The 20,816-nt window shown below is 38.6% G+C and overlaps 1 protein-coding gene across 8 annotated transcripts in view; it reads right to left on the bottom strand.

Moving 5' to 3' along the window:
• Nucleotides 1-20,816, bottom strand: part of CNTN5 (contactin 5) — an 827,378-nt gene that overhangs the window by 304,568 nt on the left and 501,994 nt on the right. The window lies entirely within an intron of this gene.

Here is a 20,816-nt window from a genome sequence, read left to right as displayed (position 1 = left end):
TTTCAGCTGAATTTCACCAAGTGACTTTCAGAGGTTTTGCAGACCACACATCGGGCGCTTGGAGGAACATGAACGCTTCAAATTGCCCACCCCAAAAAAAGGCGAACAAGCAGTCAAACTTTAAATGTTCAGATGCTTCGGTTGGTTGGCATGAATATTCTGACTTTCTCTCCGTTACCCAATGTGGACAAAATAAAGACTTTTTAGGAAGACAGAAAAAGAAAAATGGGTTGGGAGGTGAAAAGAGCAAGAAAGAAAATGAGTAAATAAGAATAATCTATTTATTAGGATTATGAGAAGACAGAAAGGGGAACTCAGTTATCTATCTGCCTGGCTAGGTGGCTCAGTGGCTAAGACACTGAGTTTGTCGATCAGAAAGGTCGGCAGTTCGGCGGTTTGAATCCCTAGTACAAGTCTCCTGCGTGAGCAGGAGATGACCTCCAAGATCCCTTCCAACTCTGTTACTGTTAAATCCCAGAGTGCCTAGCTGGAATATAAATATGTTAGGAAGGGAGAAAGAGAAGAACAGGAAGAAGTAACAGCTAATAAAATAACAGATGATTTTACTAATTTAATCCAAATTATTCTTCATGGTCTACATTATTTATTCTTGTGAGAAAGAAAAATTCCAGAGAAAGGACTTTAAGGATTAGAAAAGTTCAACATAATAGTACTGAAGACGTTTCTGTTCAAACTCTCTCTTAAAGAAGCTGAACAGCACAACTGGATTTAAAAGACTGCAAGGATGTAAAATATAAGAAGCTCATTAATCTCATCCAAGAAACTGGTGGTGATTATTCCTAATTCCAATGTCTTAACTTTCATAAGGTATATATTTATGGAATAATGCCAGTCAGAAAAATGTGCAATAGCTAGGATAAGAGCATCAAATGCTTTCATTGCTGCCTATTGTCTTTAGCTCTGCAGGAAATAAAGAAATTCCCCAATTATGACTTTCCACACTCTTTCTTTTTCTTCCCAACTAAGCATAAGGACTCCGTGAATGATGTTACACCCACCAGGCCTCTTCCTTTGAAAAGGAAAGGATTATTGTAGGGGCCATGGGTTATTTCTCACATTAAAGCTTGTAACAGTGTTTTGGCCAACTTGTAGGTTGCACTAGTATTCATGCTGCATGTGCAATCTTAAAACTTTTATGAACAAATGTAGAAAGATATGGAAAAGGAAAGTAATATTTAAGGTTGTTGAATCAGAATAAAGTGTACATAGTCTTAGTTTTGGCTGTTGTGTTTAAAATTGATCTGTAAGATCATTATTGCCATTCCAATTCAGTTTTGGAGAAGACGAAGGCGAAGCTGCTTTTTGGAAGACAGACAGAAAGGTTAACATATTATAGTTAAAAGTATGTGAAATGACACACATCTGAAAAAATGACGTGGTGAACACCAGGGGTGGGTTCTAAATTTTTTTACTACTGGTTCTGTGGGCATGGCTTATTTTGTGGGCGTGGCTTGATGGTCATGTGACAATTCTTTAGGATTTAGCAGAGGTACTGGTCTACCAGGCTTTTAACTGCTTGCAGAGCTGTATCAGTCTACCCATTTGTTTTTGGAGGCACCGGTCTACTCATTCGTTTTTAGGGGCACTGGTCTACCACCACACTGCCTTTTAACACTGATCAGCTGTAGGGCAGCCCTCTGAAGCCCTGCGGCAAGAGTTTAAACAGGTTTTTTCCTTCTAGCTGATCAGCTGGGACTCGGGATGCAGCAATAGATTGGGGGTGGGGCCAAATAAAAGGTAAAAATAACACAGGGGGGCGGCGGAGGGGCCCAGCTCCCAAACAAAGAGAATGGGTTCAGTGACGTCATATCATCACTGTTACCGGCTTGGTGAACCAGGCCGAACGGAGAGGAATTCACCACTGGTGAACATGTGTGTTCAATAAAGCTAGAATCTAAAATTACCTGACTGTAACATATTTAAAAACACTTTATCTCTTTAGATGTTTTGTCTCAATTCTTGGATTTCCCTTCCAATTCAAAAAATATATTAAGCTTGCTTTCTCACCCTTTCTAATTGATCAAACACCTAGTTTTATCCTTGTTCTTCATTCATGGGCTATGTCTCTACTGCAATCAAAACTCAACCCCTTTGCTTGTATGCACTGATGCACATAAATAGGGATGAGACTTCAATCATTTGGTCATGACCATTATTTTCATTTCAGAACGATGTTTTCATAACCGTGCAAAAACTGACTTGGCCGTCCACATATTTGAGGGCAAGCTGCTTCAAAGAAGGAAGCCCACGACTGAGAAAGTCTCATTATGTGATTCTTGCAGGTAGAATTATTTTTGGGAAGGTCACCTTCAGCAGGTCTTCTCTCTAAGGTCTCAACAGATGAACAGATTCAAGTTTATTTATTTATAATGTTGGAAATGTCACCAGCTACCAGGATCTTATTATCATATGTGGTGGACATGCCCAGAAGCTAAAAACTATTGGAATAAAATTAAGACATGGTTGGAAGAAATGACACAACAATGTATTGATTTAAAACCAGAGCTGTTCCTACTGGGTATCCTACTAGAGAAAACTAGCAAAGAAAATACTTATTTGATTATACATGTAATAACAGCTGTAAGGATTGTTTTTGCACAAAATTGGAAAGCAGAGAAAATACCCTTGGAAGGAGAAGTAATTAAAAAAAAATTAGACTGTGCATAAATGAATAGATTAACTTTGATGATTAAAGAAAGAGAGGATTCAGAATACTTTAAGATATGGGATCAATTTTATCATTGGTTAGAAAAAAAATACAGACAAGTAAATTAATAGCTATGTAAGAAAATGGTATAATTAGAATAGTGTACTTTTGGAGAAATGTAATAGATTTGGTGAAAATGAAGACAGAAGAAGCAACAACAACAAAAAAGAAGTCACGGAGAAAACACTGAGATGTCGCATGGAAGGGATGATGTATTAAATGTTTATTTGTGTATAAAATAAAATAAAAATTACAAAAAAATAAAATAAACAAAAGTAATATAAAAGAAGTTTATTTATTTATCATATAAAGGGACCTCCCATCTCTCTCATAGAGTGACTCAGGGCAATGTACAAATAGCCAGAAAAAAGTAAAAGCTATATATAAATATTATAAGAAAAGCAGTTAAAACCAATAATTAAAAAATTAAAAAATCAGAATTAAAATGTGCTCTCCATCCACATAAAGTGAATTTATGAGTTGTTTTTTTGATCCATCATATTCTGGACATTCTGAAACATTTCTGGGTATACTTGAGTGATTTAATGTTAGGGACAGCCAGGGGTGCTATTCAGCAGGTTCTGACAGGTTCTTGAGAACCGGTAGCGGAAATTTTGAGTAGTTTGAAGAACCGGCAAATACCACCTCTGGCTGGCCCCAGAGTAGGTTAGGAATGGAGATTTTGCAATATCCTTCCTCCAGGAATGGGGAGGAAATGGGGATTTTGCAGTATCCTTCCCCTGGAGTGGGGTAGGAATGGATATTTTGCAGCAACCTTCCCCTGCCACACCCACCAAGCCACACCACACCCACCAAGCCACACCCACAGAACTGGTAGTAAAAAAAATTGAATTCCACCACTGGGGACAGCCAATATATCCACCACATTTCTCCTGTAGTTTGACAACCTATTTTTCCTGGCATATGCAAAAAGTTTATTCTGAACAAACGTGGCACAACCTGATGCTCCTTTCTGCTAAAAGGAAGAATTTCAAGTTGGGTGTTTTGGAGTGATATTAAAGCAAAACGCCTACTGGTTCATTTTAAAGCCAGAAAATAAAGAACGGGAGATTTTTTTTAGATATGTAGGTCTATGGGATATGTTCATGTTTTATTTTTTTCTTATTCATTTTCCCTTCTTCTTTCCCAGGAGCTTTTTGATAACAGAAATATTATTGGGCTCACAGTAAATATACTGGATCCTGAACTTTGTCAGAAGTAGTAAAAGTTTGATCTCCATATCTGTTAAGAGGTTTCTTCTTCTTTTTCTTTTTTTACTATCTTCTTTTTCTTTCTATCATTGCAGGAGTCTAACTTATTAATGCCAAAAAAGCATGAAAAATTCAGTGATCAAAGCAGCACCCCAGAGACATTTTCACTTGGGGCCTTTTCTCTTTTACCTATTCTGCAGAGACATATTTTGTTCTCTGCGTGTCCTGAGGGAACACCTTCTTTTGAAAAGCTGCACCTGAGAGATCAGGAAAAGCCTTAAAAACCTAGCTGTTTGATGTCTTGGATGCAGGTTATGATTCTGACAGTCTTTGCAGCCCTCATATCGAGTATGTTAAAATCAAACAAGCTATTATACTGATTGGTCTTATAAGGCACCTTAAAAAAAATTAATAATAGAGCAATTTTGAAGAGAGTCAGATAAGCCAATGGGCTTCAATGATATTTATGGCATAGAGATCAGAGGTGGTATTCCTTCCCCTGGAGTGGGGTGGGGTGATAATGGAGATTTTACAGTATTCTTCCCCCTGGAGTGGGGTGGGAATGGAGATTTTGCAGTATCCTTCCCCTGCCATGTCCACCAAGCCGCATCACGCCCACCAAGCCAGCCCACAGAACTGGTAGTAAAAAATGTTGAATCCCACTACTAATAAAGATGTAAAGGAAGATAAAAACTTAAAAGGGCACATTATTGGGCAAAGTTTGAATTCTACAAAGGCAATAATAAGCCCAACAATTTCACCTATAGCTTCTTCCTCAAAGGCTTTTCATGTTGGAAATAATTACAACAAGAAAAATGTATTTACTTATGCAGATACGATTCATTCAGATACTATGAACAGATTGAAAGTACAGCAAAAACTCAGTGAAGGCTGGAACGTAATATAGTTGATGCATTTACAAATAGCCAGAAAAGAAAAAGAAATAGATCTCAAGAAGGAAGAAGGGACATTAAGAAAATAAAACAAAATAGATTTTGAAATGTCCATACAAAGCAACACCATCTATTATGCTACATAGACAGGATATAGAGACAGAACAAATAAAAAACTCAATGATAAAATGGATGCAAAACTTTAAGAAAAAGTCACAACACACCAGTGAGAAGAATTATGGATTAAATCTATAAATTTTACCCCAATTAATAATCTAAATGAAAATGTTTTGCAAAATGTTTTACAGATGGTATACCACTCCATCATAATATCTAAAAAAGACAAATTATACAATAATAAATCTTGGAAGTGTCACGAAACAGAAGGAATATTTTACCTCATGTGGTGAACATCTAACAAAAGAAAATGCTTAAAAGAATTGGAAAGACTTTTCCCAATACTTTTAAGCTGCTAAAGCTTAAAAGTATTGGAAAGACATTCATACATAGTATAATGCAGGAAATGTTGGAATTTAAATTTGAAATGAATAAACAACTTTTCCTACCAGGTGTAATTTCAGAAAAAAATCATGAGATATATACTTATGGCAAGAGAATAATATTTGCTCAACACTGGAAGAAAGAGACAATTCCAGTAATGTGATTGGGAACTTAAAAGCTGAAAAATATGCAACAATGGCAAAACTAATAGAGCATATACACTATTGAAGTATAACTACATTTAAGCAGGAATAAATCCCATCAAACACAAAACATTACACAGAATGGCAAAATATGACCACTTGCAGTCTGGTTTCTAAGGGGACCTAAATGTGTAGAAAGATTGTGAATCGACAGATGTATAAAAAAAAGAGCAGTCAAAAACTCAATAGTCCTTTTTTATTTTCGTTCTCTTTTTCCTTTCTTCTCCTATTTTTGATATTTTAATTCTTGTCAAATTTGTTCCATTTATCTATATTTTTCTTTCAGTGAAATATTATGCAGTTTTAAATCAAAACTCATTTTGTTCTGAGTCACAGTGGTTCTTTTTTCCAGCATCATACTCAACTTTGGATGAAAAAGTCAAATAATTTTATGCTTGTCATATTGACATCCTGAATTGTAATTAATATTGGGAACCACAACATATTTTCCCTACTGGACCTGATAGGATGGGCTGATGTAATGGGCCAAAGACGGTTCCCTTATCCTTCACTGCAAGGTATTGTATAGTGGTAATAGGTTATTAAAGGATGCGGTGGCTCAGTGGCTAAGATGCTGAGCTTGTTGATCGAAAGGTCGGCAGTTCAGTGGTTCAAATCCCTAGTGCCGCATAATGGGGTGAGCTCCCGTTACTTGTCCAAACATCTGCCAAACTAGCAGTTCGAAAGCACATAAAAAATACAAGTAGAAAAATACGGACCACCTTTGGTGGGAAGGTAACAGCGTTCTGTGCCCCTTTGGCGTTGAGTCATGCCAGTTACATGACCATGGAGATGTCTTCAGACAGCACTGGCACTTCAGCTTTGAAACAGAGATGAGCACTGCCCCCCAGAGTCAGGAACGACTAGCACATATGTGCATGGGGAACCTTTACCTAATAGGTTATTAGCAAACTAATTTTTCAAGTATCAAGAAAAGCCTGATAACAATAAAACATAGAACAGACTATGGTTACCTAAAGACTAATTAACACTCATTACTGGATATATAAGAACTGCAACTTTGGGGCTTCTAGTAATTCATTAGAGTAGAATAGAATAGAATAGAATAGAATAGAATAGAATAGAATAGAATAGAATAGAATAGAATAGAATAGAATAGAATTTTTTATTGGCCAAGTGTGACTGGACACACAAGGAATTTGTCTTTGGTGCATATGCTCTCAGTGTACATAAAAGAAAAGATATGTTCATCACGAAACATAAGGTACAACACTTAATGATAGTCATAGGGTACAAATAAGCAATCAGGAAACAATATCAATATAAATCGTAAGGATACAAGCAACAAAATTACAGTTATACTGGCATAAGTGGAAGAAGATGGGTGATAGGAACAATGAGAAGATTAATAGTAGAGCAGACTTAGTAGTGACAGTGTTGAGGGAATTATTTGTTGAGTAGAGTGATGGCGTTTGGGAAAAAACTGTTCTTGTATCTAGTTAACATGTCCAATTGCAAGAAGCTCAGTACCTTGATATCTGCAGGATGTTGCTCCCTCTGTCTCTACAGCTTTTATTCTAACATTATTTGTAAGGAAAGTATCAACTTATCAAATAGATTTATACATGAATTTATACACAGCACATGTTTCAAGTTGTACCCCATGCAGAGAGTAGGGTTCTATAGGGTAGGTATACTCCCTGAAAAAATTATGTCCAGACTTTTAATAAATTATCTTGACATATATTTGATGAAATGCACAGATCAGAGATTTTACTTACAGCTGAAAATGTATAACTTAGTTGGGGCTGTTGATTTTTCTTTTCATAGCAAAAAGATCCCTCATGCTCACTGCGATTTGGAATTTTCCTTTATAGCCCTTTCTGGAATTATTACGTCACAATGCAACATTGTATAATAACACAGTTGTCTCAAGAAATTCTACAGACTCATTAGACTGTACGAAGCATCCTTAAAAGCTCTTAGCATGGGGAAACACGTTTGCCACAAAAGGATCATTAATAATAACAAAAAGTCCACCGCACCAGTTATCTTACACATTTTGAAAAATGAAACCTTTCTTTTTTCCTGGAGAAGACTGAATACTCATCAAATTCCATACCGATTAGCATTTGTTCCACCATGGATCTTCTGGGAATGAAAACTCTAAAGTGTTCCCAGGAGCATCCATGAAAAATCATTTTACATTCCTAGAATAGAAAGGGAATAGGCACTCGTACCAAGGATGAAGAGTGTCAGCAGTTTCATAATTGTATGGTTAAGTCTGTGAAGGTGTGGATTTCCTCCTTAAATAATACAATTCACAGTCATCATTCAGTTAAATTGATCTTCCCCACTGATTGCACCATATATTTTTATTGTAGATCTGTGACTGTAAAATAGAGCCAGGGAAAAAGGAGACTGCATTCCATAAATTTGAAGATCATTCTGAAACTTTTCAAACAATCCGTGCAATGTCCTCTATTCCTCAAAAAAAAAAAAAAAAAAAAAAAGCTTTGAATGTATCAGAACTATTATAAGTAAGGACAGAAACAAAACGCAAGAAACATTTCAGAGCAGTCACTGACCATGAATAAAAGAAACAGCTTCGTTATGACTCCTCTGTGCTCATATTGACTGCAATGTGGTGCCATTCAAAGGATTATCTTAACTACCAATAATTGCGCAACAAAAACTTGACTTTAAAACCCACAACAGTAATCTAGTACATCACGGGGCTGAAGTTTATATTTCCCAACTGAAATTCAGCTGTTGTGTGGAACAAAATGTGTATTTAAACTGTGTCCTTGCTTTACATTGTCCTCCCAAATTGTACGATTTTCAGCTCTGTGCATGCATTTCACAATCCTGCTGTCAGATGTTGAAAGATGAAGTGTAATCAATACATGGAAGCGGTTATTGAGATTATATATACTTCTCATCTGAATCCTTTGTATATAATGGGTCAGCAACTATGCCCCCTTTATGACCTGTTGACTTCAACTCCCAGATTTCCTGAGCCAGCATGGATTCCTATTTTCCCTTCAGAGTCTATCTCCCCCTTTGGGTTGCAACCTGGTTCGCACTGGTTCGCAAGAACTGGTAGTAAAAATTTTTTAGTAGTTCAGACAACTGGTAATAACATTGGCTGGCCACACCCCTGAACTAGTCCCCGGCCCGGTCGCCCCCCATCAGAGGGTTTTTTTTTTACTTTTAAAAGCATTTTTTCTACAACCTCTTCAGCTGAAAAAATGCTTTTAAAAGTTAAAAAAAAAGCCTCTGATGATCGCGTGGCTCAGCTGGGATCATCAGAGGCTTCTGAAAGCATTTTTTCTGCAACCTCTTCAGCTGAAGAGGTTGTAGGAAAAAAAATCCCTTTAAAAGCCTCTGGCGATCCCAGCAGATTTGCCTGATCGTCAGAGGCTTCTAAAAGCATTTTTTTCTGCAACCTCTTAAGATTGTAGAAAAATGCTTTTAAAAGTAAAAAAAAAAAAAAAAAGTTGGCCACGCCCACCCAGTCACATTACCCCAAGACACGCCCACAAAATAAGCCACCCCCACAGAACCGGTAGTAAAAAATTTAGAACCCACCCCGTTGCAATCGTGCTGGGAGTATAAAACTGCTTTTAATAAACCAGTCCTTTACATGTTTTGGATTTTCATTGCCACAATTTTCAGATAAATTGTCTAAGTATCTGAATTATACTTGGTGGTGGAGGGCTGTACATTGTCCAGTCTAGGCATAAGAGGAAGACATAAGAAACCAAACATCAACATTTCAGATGTTCATATAACAAAACGCAAAGCAGTGGTTTTGATAGGGCAGAAACCAAGGGTGAAATCCAGCAGGTTCTGACAGGTTCTGGAGAAGAAGGTAGCAGAAATTTTGAGCAGTTCGGAGAACCGGTAGTGGAAATTTTGAGTAGTTCGGAGAACCAGCAAATACCACCTCTGGCTGGCCCCAGAGTGGGGAGGGAATGGAGATTTTGCAATATCCTTCCCCCAGGAGTGGGGAGGGAATGGGGATTTTACAGTATCCTTCCCTTGGAGTGGAGTGGGAATGGAGATTTTGCAATATCCTTCCCCCAGGAGTGGGGAGAGAATGGGGATTTTGCAGTATCCTTCCCCTGGAGTGGGGTGGGAATGGGGATTTTGCAGTATCCTTCCCCTGGAGTGGGGTGGGAATGGAGATTTTGCAGTATCCTTCCCTTGCTATGCCCACCAAGCCACGCCCACCAAGCCACACCAAGCCCACCAAGCCATGCCCCCAGAACCGGTAGTAAAAAAATTTGGATTTCACCACTGGCAGAAATCCCTCCTATGCAATTTTGCCATATAATAGGATAGTTTTGGGGAAAACAAAACTTTCTAATTCTTTGGGATCAGATCAGAAATGATCTCCCGTACAGTAACTGAAATGAAACATAATGAATATATTTACTTTCAACGATGCATGTAATAATTTATCTCCCATTCTGATACATTAAACATTAATAGCAACTTTTGGAAGCTTTTGTTGATTGTACTGTGGTTTAAAGGAGATCCTCTAATAAGCCCAGTAGCTAAAATAATCTATTAAATGACTAGATAAATCTTCATCAAGGGCATATGAGTGAATCTTGCCCCTGCTGTGTAGAATTAATCTTACAAACAATAGTTTGCGATTTTACAATTCAATATTTTGCCAGTAGTTTAACCAGGAGCTTTAACTTAATGAGCTTTGAATTCTAGCTATAAAACTTACATAGATCTAAGAGAGAGCCTCCCCACATTCAGCATATTTTTTTTTTTTAATTTGATTTATATGCCGCCTTTCTCCGGAGACTCAGGGCGGCTTACAATGCGTTAAGCAATAGCCTTCATACTTTTGTATATTTATACAAAGTCAGCTTATTGCCCCCACAAACTGGGTCCTCATTTCACCTACCTTAGAAAGGATGGAAGGCTGAGTCAACCTTGAGCCTTGGAGAGATTCGAACCAGCAGTAAATTGCAGGCAGCTGTGTTAATAACAGGGTGCGTAGACCACTGTACTATCAAGGCTCTTTTTATATTTGCAGAGGCAGTCATCAACTTTCAACTTTATTGAATGTTCGAAGTTACAGTGACACTGAATAATTTGATTTATGAATGGTCCTTGCACTTATAACTGTCACAGTGTACCTGCTGTCACATGATCATGATTTGGGCACTGGGTATGTATTTATAATTGTTGCAGTATCCTAAGGTCACATGAGCACCATTTGAGATCTTCTTTGGTAGCTTCCCTCAAGTAATGTCAGTAGGGAAGCTGGATTCATTCAACGATGGTGAGATTTGATTAACAACCATGGGGAAAAAAAGGTTGTAAAATCGGGTGCGACTCACTTAATGACACTATCTTTTAATGGCAGAAATTCCAGTCCTAATTATAGGTCATAGGTTGAGAACTACCTTTATTTATACAAGGCATAAGACAATGCTAGTAAATTTTGCTTTGGTTTGCATTGATCAAGCCATCAATGATTTTGCAGAGCTACATGGAGAACCTGAGATTCTCCTATGAGAGACCCACTGATAAGTAAGCCTTCTTATTAGTGGTTCAGAATTGCTAAAAAAACACAGTGGGAAGCCACCCCACCCTCCTAGAAGAATGAAATATTTTGAGGAATATTTTAAAAAAGGCAGGATAAAATATTTCCTCTAAAAGAGAAATAAAAAAAAAATATTAAGGGCAATAGAAACTCAGAGCCGCAGCTCCCTGCCCTCAAGCAGATACTGAGTTGGGCAGCTTTAGAAATGCAGCTTTGGTAATCCGTTATTCCCTGCAGCAAAGTCTGAAGAAAGGAAGATTAGCCCTCACCCAAGAGCCAAAAGCCACAATAGGAATTATTGCATCACCCTCAGAAACTTCAACCAAACTAAGCTCAGACAAACACCTAGGATTTGTACTTTGTCTATAGAGCCAGCTTTGACCCCTGCATGGCCCCATGGGAGTCTGAAACAGCCAATAGAATACATGTTCTTGCACAGGAACAGGAAGCTCAAGTGCAAAACCCAAGAGAAGGTATAACCCCCCCCCACACACACACTCCATTCTCAACTCCATGTGGTCAGTTGTCCAGAACCTCCCATGTGGTTCCGCTTCATCATTAAACCATCTTTCCAAGCAGCCTCCATTTTGTGTCCAGTGCCTTTCTCCCGGCTTGGAACTGAACCAGATGGATATTTCTTCCAACAACACATTATACTGTATATCAACCTTCCCAATGCTAGTGTCTTTTCTATGTGTTGGACCACCAAGAATTCCTCACCAGTGTGGGAAACACTAATTCTAGAAATCTGCTAAATCTTATATTAGGGGTGGCTGATATACAGAGTACTTCCCCCCTCCCAAATGTATTAGAAATATATTCTCTTGAAAAGTATAGTCTCAAGGTATTAAATTTTAGGAATCAGTCAAGGGAAGCTTTAGTTGATGAAGGCTCACATCCTTATATAACATCCTTATTATTTGGTTATTTTTCCCCATCGAAAACTCATGTTTAAAGCTCATATTAGTTAAAACTTAAAACAAGATTATTCATCTTTCTTCCCCATGGTACATTTTCCAGTACAGGAAACACTTTAGTTCTGTCTGTCAGAACAAGACGTATTAAAGAAAATTATGTCTTGCTTTTTTAATGTGTCCCAAGGATTCTGTACTAAGCTATTAATATCAGCTTCGGAAACTACTGTACCAAAAATAGCCACAATTAAATAACTAAAAATAGATATACCCAGTAAATACTGTATGTTTATGATGATGATGATGATGGTTCTGTAAAAATAAAAAAAGCTTGTTTTTATTAGCACTGATTGAAGAGCATTAAAAGGGAAAAGTGATAGCTCGTAAAGACAATAAAAGAAAAACATTATTAAAAAAACTACAGTTTCTTTTTTGAAGCTTTTACAAACAGCTATAAAGTGAAATTGTTTTTTCAAGTCCTACAGTTTTATGTGAACATGAAGTAAATATATTTGTTTCAGTATTGAAATATGTTTCTCCTTTACTACTAACAAGTCATAATAATTAAATATGTGTTTTAGATGTAGGCTACATACCATAGTTGATTCAGATTATCTTTTTGCAGCACTGAAAAAAGTGACTTATATACTGTTTTTCACACTTACAAATCATGGCAGCATTCCCATGGTCATGTGATCAAAATTTGGATGCTTGGCAACTGGCATGTATTTATGACGGTTGCTGTGTCCCTGGGTCATGTGATCCTCTTTTGTGACCTTCTGACAAGCAAAGTCATCGGGATAGCCAGATTCACTTAACAAATGTGTTACTAACTTAACAACTGCAGCTATTCACTTAACATCTATGGCAAGAAGGGTCATAAAATACGGCAGAAGTCATTTAACAATTGTCTTGCTTAGCAACAGGAAAATGTTGGGCTCATTTTGTGGTTGTAAATTGAGGGCTGCCTGTATTCTACTTTATTTGCAACATAAGTTTAGGTTTTCCCGCTTCAATTACCAAGTACTATCTTAGTTACAAAAAACAAAACAAAAATGCTTCCCCTCTTTTAAAGAATAGGCATTCCTGTGTTTATTTTCAGGTGCAAGATGATATTTTCACATCATAAGGAAAATGAAAGCAGACTCCTGGCCATCTCAGTCTACCCTACTCAATATTAATTGGTAAGGCCACACTTGGAATACTGTATCCAGTTTTGGTCGTCACGATATAAAAAGACGTTGAGACCAGGGGTGGATTCTACTTATCTTTACTACCGGTTCGTAATGGTAGTGCACATACACAGATTGCCAAATATGATGTCAGGGCGGGTGGGCGGAGCCTCCCACCGCTTTTACTACCGGTTCGTAAGAACCGGAGAGAACCGGGAGCAACCAGGGGTGAAATCCAGCAGGTTCTGATAGGTTCTGCAGAACCGGTAGCGGAAATTTTGAGTAGTAGGAAATTTTTGAGTAGTCTCTACATGGGGCTCCCCTTGAGGAGCACCCGGAGGCTCCAACTGGCGCAGAGTGCGGCCGCGCGGGTGGTAATGGGAGCGACATGGCGCTCCCATGTAACACCTCTCCTGCGCGAGCTGCACTGGCTCCCGGTGGTCTTCCGGGTGCGCTTCAAGGTTTTGGTTACCACCTTTAAAGCGCTCCATGGCTTAGGACCTGGTTATCTACGGGACCGCCTACTACCACCAATAGCCTCCCACCGGCCAGTACGCTCTCATAGAGAGGGACTCCTCCGGGTGCCGTCAGCCAAACAGTGTCGACTGGCGGCCCCTAGGGGGAGAGCCTTCTCTGTGGGGGCACCTACCATCTGGAATGAGCTCCCCCCGGAGATACGGAGGATCCCGGATCTGCGCACCTTCCGCCGCGCTGTGAAGACCTTCCTATTCCATCAGGCAGGCTTGGCCTAATCTCTTCCCTTTTTAAATATGTAAATTTTAATCTGTTTTTAAATTATTGGGGTGTTTTAATTTGTCTGGGCCAAAATGATTTAATTTGATTTTATCTGGTTTTTAAATTTTTTGTATCTATGTATTTTATTGTTTGGCTGTTCACCGCCCTGAGTCCTTCGGGAGTAGGGCGGTATACAAATCAAATAAACTAAACTAAACTAAACTAAACTAGTTCAGAGAACCGGCAAATACCACCTCTGGCTGGCTGCAGAGTGGGGTGGGAATGGAGATTTTGCAGTATCCTTCCCCTGCCATGCCCACCAAGCCATACCCACCAAGCCACATCAAACCCACCAAGCCACATCAATCCCATCAAGCCATGCCCACAGAACCGGTAGTAAAAAAATTGGATTTCACCACTGGAAGCAACCCACCACTGGTTGAGACTCTAGAAAGAGTGCAGAGTGCAGAGAAAAGCAACCAAGATGATTAGGGGACTAGAGGCTAAAACATATGAAGAACGGTCGCTGGAATTCGGTATGTCTAGTTTAATGAAAAGAAGGACTAGGGGTGACATTATAACAGTGTTCCAATATCTTAGGGGCTGCCACAAAGAAGAGGGAATCAAGCTATTCTCCAAAGCACATGAGGGCAGGACAAGAAGCAATGAATGGAAATTAATCAAGGAGAGAAGCAACCTAGAACTAAGGAGAAATTTCCTGACAGTTAGAACAATTAATCAGTGGAACAACCTGCCTCCAGAAGTTGTGAATGCTCCAATACGGGAAGTTTGTAAGAAGATGTTGGATAACGATTTGTCTGAAATGGTGTTGGGTTTTCTGCCTAAGCAAGGGATTGGACTAGAAGACCTCCCAGGTCCCTTCCAATTCTGATATTCTGTTATTCTGTTATTCTATTATTCTGTTATTCTGTTATTCTGTTGTTCTGTTCTGTTCTGTTCTGTTCTGTTCTAGTCTAGTCTAGTCTAGTCTAGTCTAGTCTAGTCTAGTCTAGTCTTCATGCATAAGTGTGCAGGTCTTTTCTTTACCCATACACATACACACACACACACAGCTGCTGAGGTAAATGTTCCAAGAAGGGCAAAGAAAAAAGGCTGCTTATTACCTCTGCAGATCAGGCAAGATCACAGGTGTCTGACTAACAGCATCAGCTTTTTAAAAGGAAGGACAGCAGTGCAGAATCCCAGAATGAGGGGGGAAAAATATCTGTGAAAACCAATCAAGGACCAGGGGCCCAGCTGAAAGTTTTGCGGCCTCAGCTTTCAGTAGAGGTGACTAGGCTGACAGAAGGAAAGGGAAAGAAAAAACTTGTCGAAGAGCACATTCACAGTAGAGAAAAAAAGCATTTCTTTGCTTGTCAGCACACTTTTTTTTTTTTTTTTGCATGAATGAGCAAACCATTTATTATGGTCCAAGTCCAGATCACAGAAGTTAGAATGACAATTTGAAGCGCACTCTGAAAATGCAACACAAATCGCATTAATTTAGTGAATAGCCTACTTCTCTAATCTGAATGCAACACAGCCTGATGGCTTGTACACGTAATTTCTCTTTCGCAAGTATTTTAAATATTCTATATTGGTCAGAACGGCCAAGTATTTTCCACTGGTAATTCTATTACTTTTAGGCTTTTTCATCTTTGAGAGCAAGGAGAGCTGAATAGTGCAAACAGAATTTCTCTTCTTTCCTCATTTTTCAACTTCAGATTTTTGTATCTTACTTTGAATTACACCTGATGACACATGGGAAAACCTGAACATGTGCTTGGGTGCATTCATCTACGTGCACACATCTTCAGTTGTGTGTGATTTTCCCAAATGCAATGCTTTTCTGTGAATTGTTTTCCCTAACGCAAACACACACATTTCTACATGCCATTCCCTTTATACATTCCTTGGCATATGTTCATGTACTTTCTTTCTCTTCTCTTCCCTTCCCTTCCTTTTTTTTTTTTTTTGTTGTTGTTGCTTGTAGGACTAATTTTGAATAATAAGTTTATTTATTGGGAATACTGAGAATTTAGGAAATGCAACTCTCCTAGGAGAAACATGTTTTCCCAGATAATTCTGTATATCACAATTATTTCCACAGAATGATTTTCATTTATATATTGACACAAGGAAATATTCCTGCAGTGACCTCTCTCAAAACCAAACAATAGTCTTAAGAGCCAGAACAATATGCAGATTGAACCCTTCCAGGGTTGTGGGTCCAGAAAAAGTTGTCTGATCCCTTATTCTGGGACATATGAAGTTTGCTATTCCTGATTGGAAAGCCATTGCCAAACAATTTTTCCACCCAATATCTTCCTTACCTAATTCAGCGTTCTTCCTTTTTGTTGTGGTTTGGTCAAATAGTACCAACCAACAATCCTAAAATTTTTCCACATTAATATCATGAAGGAGATAGGGGTGTGGTAGACTAAGACAGCAGTCACAACTGTGCGAGTGGCAATCTCTCGTTTATCTGTTTACCGATTCTATTGAAACCCACCATTTCTGATTCAAACAGATTATGGAAAGTGGCTTGAATCTTAACAAAACAAAACATACGGAATTGTAAATCCTTAAACACAAAGTAAAACATTACTGAGAGTCCAAAGTGTTCTATTGTAACTCATCTTTACAATAATAGTTTACAATAACAGTGGCTTCTGAAATCAATAGAATAGAGAATCTTCTCCTGTTTGCTTCTGAAATGAATTCATATGTATTCAGGCCTCTCCTGATGGTTTTAACATTTAGGAAGGTTATTAAAAAAAGATATTGTCCCTCAGTTTTTCATATATGGCTTTTTAGTTGATACAAATACCTTAAATTAAGCCTGAAAAGTTTTTCATGTGAGATTCATTCCAGGATATGTATTAAGTAGCTGAACTATCACATGTTCTTGCTACACACTTTTCAAATTCTAATAGGTTAGCAACATGTTATTATTCTGTGCTTAGATATTGTGATGGATCTTGGGTTATGTTGAGGGGAGGAGTGAAACGGTTGTGTAACCTTGAGTCCCTTGTGGAGAAGAAGGGCCTGAAGGGAGATCCTTCCTAAAACTTTAAAAAATTTATCTAGTAGTTATGCAATGTGTGTTTGAGTCCGGCAAAATTCCTGTCAGTAGGCAAGCAACAATAAACATACCATTCTAATCAGCTCATAGTCTTGGTTCCTTGCATCTGATAGAGATGCATAATTTCTTCACCAAAATCTCCTCAAAGAAGTCTAAACTCACATTGCTGCAATATAATTCCTAAAATGGTGCTTCAAATTTTTGAATATAGGAGGACTTGAGAGCCAAGTTATTTCTTGACTGCACTGCAGCCTACTTACATCATGGAAATGAAAAAGGCCCAAGAGGAGAGGAGAGGAGAGGAGAGGAGAGGAGGAGAGGAGAGGAGAGGAGAGGAGAGGAGAGGAGAAGAGAAGAGAAGAGAAGAGAAGAGAAGAGAAGAGAAGAGAAGAGAAGAGAAGAGAAGAGAAGAGAAGAGAAGAGAAGAGAAGAGAAGAGAAGAAACCCAGAGTTCTTAAGTGAACTTCTGGAACTGAAGATGAACTTAAACCTGTGACTCTCCACTTCTAGTCTAATATTTTATGCATTACACCACACTGGCTTTCCATCAGGTTTTACCTTTGCTCAATCAAGTTTCTGCAGGAGTTCCTGATATGGATCTTTGAGCAGCTATAACAAACCAATGATCTGTGCAATCGCGCTGTACTGCCTACGTCTCTTAAATGTAGGCTGTCATTTAAGATAGAGTGAGAAGACCATGTAAGGACACACTCACCCTTTAAATTCAGCTAATGATATGTTCCAGCTCTTATTTATATCTCTGGGAATTATTGTACCGTAGAAGGGGGGAGGGTTGTGTTTTTGCCCAGTTTCTGATATCTGTGCTAATACATCAGAATAAAAAAGGAGAAGAAATAATATGTTTAAGAAGGACTTGCAAACTGCTTTTGAATGGACCTCCTTCTTTATCATCTCTGACTGCAGTGGCATTTCAGAAGAAACCAGAAGAGGGTATTTATGGCAGGTGCAACACTATTTAGCAACTAATCTCACATGCCTGACTGTTAACATGAAATATGGATTTTAATAATCCCAGCTTGGTGAGAAATGTGAGCCTGCCTGGTGGGGATGTGATTAGCCACAGCCTGTAAGATTAATTGAGATGAACAGTGCAAGCTTCCATCCTGTGAGTTCCAAGCTGGTCTGATTATGCAAGAGACCACATCGTAACAGCTGTATCTTTCACAGTATATGATAGAGATAAATCACGTCCTCTATCTTGACTAACAATAACCCTCTCTTGGTTATGAGTCAATGATAACAACAATGACAATAATGATAATAATGATCCTGCTCCAACCTACAGCCTTCAGAGGTGCAAGACTACTAAGTCCCATCCTCCTCAACCAACAGTATCAAATAGCATTCTCAGTAGATGATGGGAAGGGTATCCAGTTGGAGATGGCTGCTACAATCGATCAATCAACCAATAGAATTGTTCTGTTCTATTCAGAAAGAGTATTCCACTCTTTAAATTCCACTGATCGGGTTATACAACAAATGGATATTTCTAGTACTGAACTGTGTTGTTGTTCCTTCAACTAATCTGGACAATCATCTGCTAAGGTAAAGGTAAAGGTTCCCCTCGCAGATATGTGCTAGTTATTCCCAACTCTAGGGGGCAGTGCTCATCTCCGTTTCAAAGCCGAAGAACCAGCACAGTCCGAAGACGTCTCCGTGGTCATGTGGCCAGCATGACTAAACGGCAAAGGCACATAGAACTCTCTTACCTTCCCACCAAAGGTGATCCCTATTTTTCTACTTGCATTTTTTACATGCTTTCAAACTGCTAGGTTGGCAGAAGCTGGGACAAGTAATGGGAGCTCACCCCATTATGCAGCATTAGGGATTCGAACCGCTGAACTGCCAACCTTTCGATTGACAAGCTCAGCATCTTAGCCACTGAGCCACCATGTCCCAATCATCTGGTAGGAATGCTTTAATTTAATTTGTCAGACTCAAATTAAGTCTATCTACCTCCAATATAATATTTTTGATTTTAAAAAATTGACATAATTCATGGATATTCTAATTCTAGGTCTCATAAATACAGTCTATGCATTATAAAAGACTTCTTGGAGATTGCTAAATGAAGCTATTGCTTCACTTAGTGACTGTAACCAGGACAGCCATCTGCTAAGCAGGGCAGTCATGTGATACTTTGCTTAATGATCGCTGCACTTAATGATAGAATTGCCCGTTCCAATTTGGGTAATTAAATGAGGACTACAGTACCTGTACTAGTGTTTATATGTGTGAGACAATGTGTATATGTGAAATGCATAAAATTTGACAACTCATGGAAAAGCAGAATGATAAGACTTTAAACATATACCCTTATTTTCCACATTTTCTAGTCTACAGCTAATAAATACCATGACTACATTATAGGTTTGATTGACATTATGTGTAATCCACATAACTTTAGCTGAAGAATAACAGTAATTCCACACAGTAAATAATTATCTTGTTTACAGATTGATTTAGTCCATTTTAAACCACCCAACATACTTACACATTTATTACAAACAGATGTATGCTGTTTCAATTCTAAGCTCATCAAAGGCAAATACAAAAGACTAAATTAGCAGTATTGTGAAATGGAAACAAAACAATCAAAATATATCATATCATAATATTTCAAATGCTAGCAATTTGTAACCCTATAAACACAAACATCATTAGATCTTTTCATCGCATCTCTCAGGTATCTCTAACTACTCACATTCCCTGAATGTACGTTGGCAAAGCCACATTTTCAAACATTTTCTAAATAGCTGGAGTGAGTCTGCATATTTTCTATGTGATGGCTTCCATTAGAAAAAGACGCCTTGCAAAAATGCTTCTCTCCAATACCAGACTTAGCAGGAATTACAGATTTTCAACAAGCAATCTTTGCAGGTCACATTTCTGGGGTAACATGTCAACCTTACAGGGGCCATATCCCATGTAAGTTGCTAAAGTAATAACTTAGAATTACATCTCAGTGTGCAACTGCTATGAATAATAAATAAAACAGGCTGAATTCATACAACATTTATTTATTTTATTTATTATTATTTGTCAAACACATAAAATAACAGATATAAGTATAAACATGATTATGAATACATGAAATGGATACGAATAAACGGGGACATTAGGACAGGGATATTGGTGCGCTTATGCACGGCCCTTACAGACCTCTTAGGAATGGGGTGAGGTCAACAGTAGACAGTCTAAGGGTAAAGTTATGAGGGTTTGGGGATGAAACTACAGAGTCAGGTAGTGCATTCCAGGCATTGATCACTCTGTTGCTGAAGTCGTATTTTCTGCAATCATGTTTGGAGCGGTTTACCTTAAGTTTGTATCTGCTGTGGTCCGCCAGCAGCCTGCGGAGCTGGCAGCGGAGTCAGACAGCGATGAGGCTGAGGAAGAACATGAGCCAGTCCTGGAGGCTGGGGAAGGCCCAATGAGGGTTCTGCGTCAGAGGCAGAGATGCCGCCAGGGCCATTGGGGAGTGATGTGTGGACTTCGAAGCCTCCAGAGGCTGACAGTAGAGAGGCAGAGGAGTAGGAGGAGCCTGTTCCTAGTGCACGTATGAGAAGAGCTGCCAGAAGGCAGGAGCAGATAAAGCAGAGAGGATGACTCGGGAGTAGAGCCAAGAGATGATTGGCTCCTCCCATAAGGCTTAAACAGACCAGCAACGGCTCTTGGCCTCTTTGCTGGAAAATAACGTTGAGAGAATTGCTTCTTGTTTCACTGTATTCATTTCTTATTGGCGTCTTCTACTTTTGAACTTTTGCCAAGAAAAGCCTTTGGCAGTTTACCTAATTATCCCAAGGTCAGTGATAAACTGAGG

The sequence above is a fragment of the Pantherophis guttatus genome, chromosome 5 (assembly GCF_059756535.1).
Source record: "Pantherophis guttatus breed Tessera chromosome 5, ASM5975653v1, whole genome shotgun sequence".
NCBI classification, from domain to species: Eukaryota; Metazoa; Chordata; class Lepidosauria; order Squamata; family Colubridae; genus Pantherophis; species Pantherophis guttatus.
The sequence above is the reverse complement of the archived record's forward strand: the minus strand, read 5'-3'. Positions and strand labels throughout refer to the sequence as shown.